The sequence below is a fragment of the Maylandia zebra genome, linkage group LG20, assembly GCF_041146795.1.
Source record: "Maylandia zebra isolate NMK-2024a linkage group LG20, Mzebra_GT3a, whole genome shotgun sequence".
Lineage (NCBI taxonomy): Eukaryota > Metazoa > Chordata > Actinopteri > Cichliformes > Cichlidae > Maylandia > Maylandia zebra.
Genome location: NC_135186.1, coordinates 3,022,495 through 3,033,506, shown reverse-complemented (window position 1 = coordinate 3,033,506; position 11,012 = coordinate 3,022,495). Strand labels below are relative to the sequence as shown.

General features: G+C 41.7%; 1 protein-coding gene across 5 annotated transcripts in view; it reads left to right on the top strand.

Annotated features, from left to right (window-relative positions):
- The first annotated feature begins 8,966 nt into the window (after positions 1 to 8,966).
- l1cama (L1 cell adhesion molecule, paralog a) overlaps positions 8,967 to 11,012 on the top strand; it is a 43,380-nt gene continuing 41,334 nt past the window's right edge. For 4 of the 5 annotated variants that reach the window (XM_004558740.5, XM_004558739.5, XM_004558737.5 and 1 more), the window contains exon 1: positions 8,967 to 9,100. The gene's annotated coding sequence lies outside the window, so the exon portion shown is untranslated. The remainder of the gene's footprint in view (positions 9,101 to 11,012) is intronic. The other variant, XM_076878126.1, reaches the window with a different exon arrangement.

Genomic DNA, 11,012 nt, shown 5'->3' with positions numbered 1-11,012 from the left:
GTCATCACCTCCTGATTAGGCTGCTATCTCTGCTCTGCCTCTGAGGACAACGTCTGCAGAGAGCTGCAAAAAGTGAGTGTGTATTTCAGGCAGATGAGCTGAACTCCATGTAGTGACAAATCTTTGTGCTTCTGTTTGTGAAGCAGAGGGAGACTGGAGACGAGGAAGAGGAGGAATTAAAAAAACAAAAACGTTGGGCTCAGGTGGGCGTACATAGGCTGGCTTTGGGTCACAGAAATGAGCACAGCGCAGTGACTGCACAGTCCAGACCCAAACCAGAAGTGACAGTCTGTCTACTGTAAAGGTCATAGTCTTTATTACCTCTGTGGTCGCTATCGCTCTACGCACATCTGCGACCACCTCCCCTTCAAGCTTCTCCCTCACCTCCCCTCAGGGGCACAGCAGTAGGCACCTTGTGGCATTTTAGAGAAGCCAAGCCACCGTGTGAAATTCAGCCCTGCTACATTACTGATCACGTAGTGAAGTAATTTTACTGAGCCACAGAGAGACATGTGCCACGCAGAAGGCAAAGACTGCGGGATGATTTAACGGCACCACATAAAACCTGCGTATTTATCTTCAAATAAGGCACAGAAACCTTATCAGTGAATAAGCTCCATGTCTTTGTGGGACTTTTTTCCATCTCTACTATATTACATTAGACTTAAAAATGCAAATGATTAGATGATGCAACTCCCACATGGTCAGTAGTAATACAAGATCAAGATGGTAAAGGGTCGTTTCTATTTTTGAGGTTTGGGAGGGAAGCCTTTGAAGTGAATGACTGTAAACAAACATCACAGTGATTCCTTTGCTTTAACAACACAGCACGCAGCAACAAGTTCTATGCAAACGCCTCAATTTGAATATCAATGACATGAATTTGAGTATACATAAGCTGCAATTGACCATTTCTGATCTGACTGCCTGGCCTCGATTTCTGGTACCAATGTCTTATCTGTATCTGTAGTGGTGGTCTAACCTTTGGTGTACCACATCTGGTTTGTCTGAAGCTATTTACATTTAGTTAACATGCATAATGAGATGGATTCTGATGAGTGGAGCGCCGGTCATATCTAGCAGCCATACCACTGCAAGCATGGGCGGAAACTAAATCAGAGTCATTTCCCCTCAATTACTGAATGATTAACGCCAGGTCAGAGACGACCAGCTGACCTTCTGGCCACATAATGACTTTACATGGATCAATGGATCTCCAAAAACCAGACACACCAGCAACCCAAGAACTGTGTAGTCAAAATCTCAGGGAATGAGAGTTGGTGAAACCTGCTCTGACTGCTCACTTCTCACTCTTGGTTTGTCTTTTGTTTTATTACTTTTGTTACCTGTCACCTTTCTCCATTTTTTCCTCCTTTATAAAATTGTCACATTGCCCCCCCCGTCTCTTTCTTTTTCCCAGCGCTGGCAGTACTGTTGACTCACTGCTATTTTCCTTTGCGTGTCAATGTGTTTAAAACATTTTTCTGTCACTCTCTGCGGCTTTTCCATGAATTTCCTCAATATTTTCTACTTGATTTAACTTCCTGTCAACCATGAACTCCTCTGTACTCTAGAGTCAGATTTGAGGCCATCTGTCTGACAGCTACATCCTGGCCCTAACTGGGTCATGCCACTGGACAATGATCCCAGCAAAACAGCAAGAAAACAAGTGTTGCAATGGCCCAGTCATAGTTCAGACCTCAACCTTGTAAATCCTTAAGAGAGCCGTAGAAGCGCCTTGAGGCGACTTTTGTTGTGATTTGGCGCTATATAAATAAAATTGAAGAAACTAATAAACTTACAAAGAAACTGCATTGTTCCGAGAGGCATTGACTCATGGGCTGCACTGCTACCGTACTAACAAAATGCAATATGTCACGTGTTGTTCGTGTAGAACCTGGTGAGAGCAAGATGATTTTTAATTATACCCAAAAGATTTTTCATGTGACTGTATATATATTTACATATATATTTAAATATGTTGGATTTAACAGTAGCAACATTAGTTGAAAAAGCTGGGGGAAGGTTAATAAAGGTCTGGAAAGACGTTAACGAACAAAATAAGTTTTTAGGAGTCTGTCAGAGCTAAAGATAGTGAAGGGTTCATCAGTCAGTGAAGAACTAGGGGCAATAGTTCAAGAATTTAAAAACCTTTTTCAACATAAAATAAACTTATTTCATCATCTTACATACAGATTACAATTAAAATGTTCAGAGGATACAGAAATATCTCTGTGCGCGAGGGACAAGGCTGAAACCCCAATTTTCAATGGCTGTGATCTTTAGACCTTCAAATCTCACCATATTTAACTAGAAAATAGAGTTGCAGTGTAAAGATTAGTGCCTGGGCTCAGAAACACCTCTAAAACCCACTGACAGTGATAACTAATCGCTGCATACACATACAGTTGTAGTCAGAAGTATGTATCCAGTCATCATGGGTGTGAATGTCATGGTAATGTTTGTTTAAACATGCTTTAGCACCTCGATCAGATGCTTTTGATCCCCATCGACAAGCTTCTGGCATAATTCTCACTGGATATTTGAACACTCTTCTAGGTAGAGTTTATTTCAATTTCCTGGCTTTTTTTGTCTTCTGATAAAGAAGGTGAAATGCTTCTGTTCACTTGGGCAGCTACAAACTTCAGTCGAGTTTAAAGGTGTCGACTGTGGAGAAGGAGCTTCTTCTATTCTCTGAGGACAGTGACACTGGTGCTCCAGTTTTCACTTCACGGTGAACCTGAGCTTTGGTTGGTTGCAGGGTTGTCTTAAAAATCTTAACCCATCTCCTTCAGTCTCAAGCTAACAGTTTGGGTTTTCTTCTAGGCCTCGGCAAAGGGCTGACACATCAGAATAACTCGTATGTAGGTACAATTGTTTGAACCGATGATCTTGGAATCTGCTTCTTTGGAAATGACTCCACACAGGCCTTCCCAACTTTTGTAAATCTAAAGAAGTTCTTCTTAGATCTTCACTGAGTTTGAAGAACCATCAGCACCACTTTTTAAAAGATTTGATGTGTATACATAAAGTTTTGTGTAGTTCAGAAAATCCCCCCAAAAATTTCCAATTCTTGTGTTTTAAAGTCCTTAAAGATGTTTGCTGTACAATCATTACACGCTGAAAAAAAAAGGTTCAAAGAAAATTACCATGACGTTCATACCCACGATGACTGGAAAGTTCTGAGCACAACTGTATGAAAGCTAAAACTACAACGCAAAGAAAGACACAAGATCTAGAAACAACAAGACTGCCTTCAATGCATCCTTTCACACAGACTGAGGTAAAACGGGAAAACTGTGGACTTTTTTTTTTTGCACATCTCATAAAACCAGATTTTGTATTGACAGTAGAACACAGAAAACATATCAAATGGTTAAACACACATTCTGCGATTTTAAGAGAAACACCAGCTCGTATCTGAATGGGACGGCAGCGACACATCCCACAAAAGTTGGGACAGGAGCAACAAAAGGCTGGAAAAGTAAGAGGCACTAAAAAGTTACAGCCGGAGGAGCATTGTGCAACTAATTGGCTGCTGATGTGTCAAACTGTCTTCAGGCAGCTTGCTGTGATAGACGAGGGATTCAATGCTTTTCGCATGACATTTGGGCTCATTTTACAGAAGATGTTTTAACATGACACAGTGGGAAGATCAATTAAACACGTGCAAATAATAAAGTTTTTTTTAAAAGATTTCCTTTTCCTGTAGAAAAAGGAAAGATGCTTTTGTCAGGGCACATTTAGGATTAAACCTTTAATTATTATCTTATATAGTTATTATTATATATAGAACCATCTGTTTCTTGTATAATTGATATGTGTCTCACTCTTTTTAACTCTATCCTAATTTAACCATGAAGAAAAATGTTTTTTTTAAAGCTTTTTTTGCTTTTCGAGCCAACCAGGAAACACTTTACAGTGTTTGTAGCTTTTTTAAGGACTATCTGTATTTATTTTTCCACCACGCCATCCTTGGTGACACACTATTCTCCTTTTCGTCCCTTAATCTCTTGTTCCCTCCTCCATCTCAGTACCTCTTTTCTCTCTCTCCCTTGCTGAAACTCCACACCCACATTGCAGCCCTTTGCTGTACTGCCCCTGTCTGCTCGCTTCTTTTTAAGCTGATGAAATTGCCCCACCTTCCCCGCTCCCTCACCCTTCTCTGTCTTTTGCTGACTGCGTCTGTTTTTCCTGCAACTCCAGGATTTAACTTGTTCATTCATAACCTTTCCTTCTCCCTCTCTCTCCCATCCTCCTCCTCATATATCATTCCATCTCTCCCGCCAGTCTGCTAGCTGACTCACTTACAGTCAAGTCGGGAGGAAGGAAAATGAGCAGAGAGCTTTTGCAAGGGCAAGTGGGAAGTCTCTCACAGATGAATGGGTTTGAGTGAAGGCCCAGCCAGCGGGTATGAAGAAGTGACAGCTGAGAATAAAAGTCTCCTCACAGATATGTTTATACTGCAAAGGTCGTGGAGGTGATTTTTATTTTATTTCTTCCGTTTGCTCGAGTCTCTTTAACGTGAAACTGCTTTTAGGGAAGTGAAACGATCAGAAAGAGGGAGCAGAGACATCATCCCTATTGATTTACTTGAGTGCAACTTCATACAAGCTGCAAATTTTCCAACATCCTCCACTTGCAACTGCCTCTGGAATATTACTGCACTGGAATTTAGCTGTGGACTAAAAATCACTAATGAACTATAAAGAGAAGAATAATTATGATCCAGCTTTTGGGCTTCTTGTAAAGTTGTTGCATTTTGGCTTATTGGCCTAAGAGTTTTATTCACCGCTTTTCAACATCTGTTTAAAAAAATGTTACCAAACCCAGATTTTCTAAGGTAGCACCGTCATCTCTGCTCCATGTTCTTGTTCAGCCTGTAACCCAGTTTTAGTCTCCACTCCTGGCATCCAACCAAGCCCAGATTTCACTTTGACCTTGCAGCCTTTCTTCAGCCATCCAGCCTCTCCTGGGAATAATGGCTGGGGTTTTCACCTAACTAGCATCATCAATCATTATTCCCATCCTGTCTGCTGCTGTAGCGGCTTTTGTCTGAATGCTTGGCAGATCCTCGGACACCAGCGGCAGATGGGCACGCTGGCACCCTCATGTTGATGAGGAGCACAAAGAGAAACTACAGCAGCTCAGAAACTACTCAGCTACATCCAGAGATGGGCAGTAACGAGTTACAAGTAACGCGTTACTGTAATCTGATTACTTTTTTTCAAGTAACGAGTAAAGTAAGGGATTACTATTGCAAAAACTGTAATTAGATTACGTTACTTTCCCGTAGGAACGCTGCGTTACTGCGTTACTAAAACCGTGATTTTTTTGCGAGAATGTCTCATGACAGTGACGTAAGCGAGTGCGAGGTTCGTGACAACAGCTGTGTGCAGATCAACAATGGATCCTATATCGATTGTGGGAGAGAGTATGAGCGTGCAGCGTTTAAAGCGTGGAAGTACTGACCTTACTTTGAGTTTGATTCCATAAAAAGTGACAAAAACATTAGTGTCCGCTGTGCGTGGGAAGAAAACTTCTTTTTACAGCGGAAAAACCTCTAAACAAGCACCGAGTGCGCAACGACGTGATGGGAAACTCACAGAGAAAGTCGCGGATTCTTCAACTGACCGTGGCACACCTGCACCAGGGTAAACCTCCGCCTACCCCCACTCCTGCTTTACAGGTGAAAATAGAGCAACAGGGCCGCTGAGTCTTTGACTTTATTTATTTTCTGCTGTGTTTTACTTGCATCTATTTGAAAGAGTGAGTGTAAACACACAAAAATATTTTATTTTATGTGCTGGAATGTGCAGAAAATAGGTTTAAATGTTAAACTAATTTCTTCCAGTCAGAGAATATTGCATATAATTAAATTTTTGCTTGATGCATAAAGTTAAAAGATTAAAACTAATAAAACAAGTTAAAAAAAAGACACTTTTCCATTTGATTACATTTTGTATGATGGATTATGCAGAAAAAGTAGAATTGGGCTGAAAGATCTATCGCTTTATCACCTCTTCAGGTTGTAAATCGGGTTTTTAAAAAGTAACTAAGTAACTAAGTAATTAATTACTTTTGAAAATAAGTAATCAGTAAAGTAACAGGATTACTTTTTGGGGGAAGTAATCAGTAATTAGTTACTGATTACTTTTTTCAAGTAACTTGACCAACACTGGCTACATCAATGTTTCTGGAAGGGTCAGTGATTCTGCCAAATGTAGAGTACTGTGAAAAAGTCTTGAGCTGCCCCTCATTTCTTTAAATTTTGCGAGGAAAATGGGAAATACGTGCAGCAATTTTATTGAAACATGCAAATGTACATGTAAATACAGTATATGAGGCAAAAACAGAATTTGTACAATTCTAATGAGCTTGAAAATTAATACTTGGTGTGACCACTTGATCCTCCAACACAGCGTGAATTCTGTTAGCAAAACTTTCTCATAATTATTTAAAGGGATTTCAGTTCTCCGGGCTTCTTGAAGGACATTCAAAGCTCTTCTTTGTTCCGTTGTCTGTCAGGACGATCCCAAACAGCTTCGATGACATTGAGGTCTGGGCCCTGGGGAGATCAATCCATGACTGACAGTGATCCATTGTGTGCTTTACTGTGCATGTATCTGCACTGGCAGTGTGTTTGGGATCAGCTGAAAAATGAAGCTGTTGCCAGTGAGAACTCTTGCTGATGACACTGGTGCACAAACATGAGACATGCAGCTCCAAACCAAGACAGAGCTTCCACCATGTTTTACAGTTGGCGCTAGACACTCACTGTTATAGCTTTTTATAACAAATTGAACCAAAACTCTCATATTTTGGATTAACAACTCCATAATATGTGTTCCTGCTGATTTTCAGTCCAGGTCTTGTGTCATTAGTGTACCTTAGGTCTTCCTCTTTTCCCACTGCCTGGCAGCTCCATATTCACCATACTTTGTCCAGTATATCCAGTATCCCTCCTCTGCACATGTCCAAACCATCTCAGCCTCTGTGACGTTGTCTCAAAAAACACTCAGCCTGAGCTGTCCCGTCTCATTTCTAATCCCGTCCATCCAGGTCATTACCAATGAATTTTAGCATTTTGATTGGAAAATGTGAACATCAAACAAAACTGGGTATGTCATCTGGACCGACCATTTTCCAGTCTTCATCTTCTATATAGCTGCCCTCACTTCCTCCTTACTAATCCTCTGTGCTTCTTGACTCACTCACTGTCCTCCATCCCTCCTCCTCGTCCTCTCATCCTCATTTTCTTTATTCATCAGCTTGTCAGAGTACTCCTTCTATCTTCTATACACACTCTCTTCACTCTTTAGAACATTTCGGTCTCTGCCTTTAATCACTCTCACCTGTTGCACATCCTTTCCAGCCTTCTCTCTTTGTCTAGCGTCAACCTCACATATCCCACTTTGCCCATCTCTCTGTCTCTCTCTTTGATTCACAAAGGGCGAGATGCACTGCAGCATTAGTTTCTCTGGGACTGCTACTTCAAAAACACATGTAAGAGAATTACAAAATAAGTATGTAGTAGTAGAAGTAGTAATGATAATCTTAAAACAGCATGAGGGAAAACATTTAGGCAGCCTGAAGGCAACACATGTTTGAGTTCAGCTAGGGTTGTGAAACTGTGTGAAATTAAGAGGGACAGCTGCTTAAAGGATTGCAACGTTAGGTGTCACCTTTTTATAACGAGCTTGTTGACTTGTGGTTGTACTTTGTATTAGAGGGTCCTCGAGATAAAGAAATGTTAGAAATGTTGTAATGTTCTGTCTGCTTTACACGGAGTCAAGCAGGAGTCCTGCACGATCAACCATGGCACTTCTATAGAATAATTTCATTTATATGGATTATAGCATAAATGTGAGTTTTTAAATGTGAGCTGGGTGGGAAAGAATTATCTTTCCATGGAAAGATAATTCTTTCTTTTTTCAGTGCCAACCCCAGCCTACCCCTTTGTCCCATAATCCTGTGTTCTTTTGCAGGATTAATACACGTTTTTGTTTGTTTAACCTGACTCCTCTGTGTTTGCATTTTGGATCCTCCTTTTGAACGCCTTGCAGCCCTAAAGGGTTTTAGAGAATGAATGGGGATGGAGGAGGTTTTAAAATAGTGCCACTTTATTCAGTGCTTTAAAAGCAAATAAAAGAACATTCAGTTCGACATTCCTTGATTTTTGGATGAGCTGGAGGGGGAACAGAGAAGACTGAAACACAGATTCATGCTAGCAGGATGCAGCAGATAAAAGGACGTAAAATAAAAGACCTGCTTTATCACGTGCGGCAGATGATCATCAACTATCATCACCAAGTTATCTTGGCCCCGACAACAAGCACATCCACACAGCCCCTGAATTACCCAACAATGAAGCCTCGAATCAGGACCTCTTCCCCCAAACTCAAATAAGAAATGGCAGATATTCCTGACACATTTTTATTCACCGGCGTTATGTAACATTCATCTCAGCTGTGCCAGCGATTACTCTATAATGAACTGAAGTCCAGTGAAATTCTTAATAGTGCAATGAATTAAAAGAGCTTATGAAAGTTGAGCTCAGTGGAGCGTAGAGATTACAAACACAAAACCTCATATGGACGTTATTTCACCCTGTAGTCTATTAGCCTCTGAAACGGTGCAGGGAGAACAAGTGCTGGAGAGCCATAGGCTATTTCCTCTATTATTATTATGCCTGGCACTGCCCAGGTGAATACAAGAACAGTAAAAAGAGCTGCTGGACCCTTTAATCCTGACCGTGTGGAAGGAGAAAGGGGAGGACAGAGGGGTACAATAAAGGAATGGCCTGAATCCACAAGGAGTGAGGTGAGGAGAGTGATGGGAGGGAATAGAGGAGGAGGAGGGAGGGAGGCAGGCAGAAAAGGAAGGGTGATGTCACCTCTAACAGGCAGCCAATGAGAGTCAGGGAGGGAGAGTGAGAGAGAGAGAGGCCGAAGGAGGGTGTGTTTTTCTATCACTGCAGCATCAGCAGAGGAAAGGGGCACGATCATTTTCATAGAGAAGAGAAAGAAAAGACACAAGTAGATCAGGAAAAGAGGGCGAAAAGGACGGGCCGACAGAGCCAAGGAGCATCACTCTGCAGGTAAGAGCATCTTTTTGTGACGAGGTGGGCAGTTTGTCATCACATGGAGAGAGAGCAGGAGTGTGCTGGTGAGTGGATTAATTAGGCTGCTAGGTGGAGGTGGCTTGTTTCAGAATCGCACCTTTGGCTCGTCTCATGCTGGCGGTGAAAAGACGACCGTCTGGTTCGTGTAAATCACTTTATTCTTACCTTTCTTATTTAAATGTCTTCACATTGGGAGGACATCGTATTTCCACCAGACTTGTTGATGTTTGGGGGAAAAAATCAAATTACATTTTTTAAACACATTTAACTGAAAGAATTAGACAAATGTAAAAATTTCACCAGACGTGTGTATTGCAGTGTTTTGGGGGAAATATACTGTAACACTGAATCACTTTTAATTGTTAAAGGAAAGTCAGGTGCCAGGAGTAACCTGTTGGTGTGGAATACTTTTAGAGGAAATCTCTTCTCTTTTGTGGCTGGATTTATCGCTTGCTGACTGAAGAGCAAGAACGCTGCATGCAACAGGCTCTCCTCTCATTATATTGAACACAGAACAGTGCCGATTGCCATTGAACCTTTACTGGTCGGCGTTACATTTCCTTTACCTTTTTAGCTAATGTTCCTTAAAGCTGGCGTTTGTCTTAAATAAAAACTATGAAATATTGATTAATGGATATTTTTAAGTGCACTGAACCATGTTTTACATTTATAATACTCTGTCAAGTGCAAAATAAAGCTGCCCTCTGCTGCAACTGTCTACTGCATCACATTTGTAAAATTCTTCGCTTTGCTTCTCTTTCTGCCTTTTTAATTTAATATGAATATTCATCTCCTTCATGCATTCCCCTCCCCCAGCTGATATCTGGGTGGCTTAATGTTAAGTACAGTCTATGATTGCCATGTCCTCATCAGATTTTCACTCGGGTGTATGGAAAACGACAAAGCGGAGCAGACCCCAGCAGTTTTTCTAGTTCACCAGTCTTATTTCCTACACACCTGCAGTGAGTGTGTTGTGGCAGGTTGGTGTCAGGCTGGGTAATTTAAACCTGCTGAAATAAGAGAAGAAAAGGAAAAGGAAGTGGGGTGGTGAAAGAAAAGCAAAGAAATTCAGAAATCAACAGGAGACAGACTGAGAGAGAGATATTTAGACTGAAGGAGACATCAGAGTGAAAATAAGGGTGGGGCAGCGCACGCAGCAGACAGTGGAGGTGTGCCGACGGATGGAGGCGCTCACCTGGCTGTATGCCATACAGATGCCTGCTGTCAGCCTCTGCGACCTGTGAACCAATAGTTTCTGAGCCCAATGAAAACAGATGGTTGCACCAGTTGTGTTAATGCTACAGATCATATACAGTATATCAATATGTATTAAATGGATTTGCCAGAGACAGCTGCTGATGGTCGTGAGATTTTCCCCACTTGACGGTTCTTCACTGCCTGTCTCATGTTTTGTAAGTAACGCATGCATATCATGCACAGAGATGTGACTGGATTTTTAATAAAGCAGTGATTAAAAATCTGCGGGTATCACAAGTGTTTGTGTGCTAGTACTGCCGTGAACCGACACGCTCCCCCTTCCTCGATGCCTCAGTAGCCTGGAGCTTGTCCCAGATGAACCCAGTCGAGGGACTGGAGGGGAAGGAAGGCGCTCTGTCTCACAATGACTGTAACCATCTGTACAACATCCATAAACGCACTGCACTGCACACATCCACACAATAGATCACGATACAGCTGCTGCTGAAGGGGCACGTTGGAGTGAATGAGAGTGTGTGTGTGTGTGTGTGGATCCTCACTGTGGCAGCGATGCTCCAGAGACCCACTGCTGGTCATATTATCATACTATTAAATGCAGCGGATTTTGTGTGGCAGCGAATCTCTAGACTGCGCTGGGAGCTGCTTGTGTAGCAGTGATATTGTTGTCAGA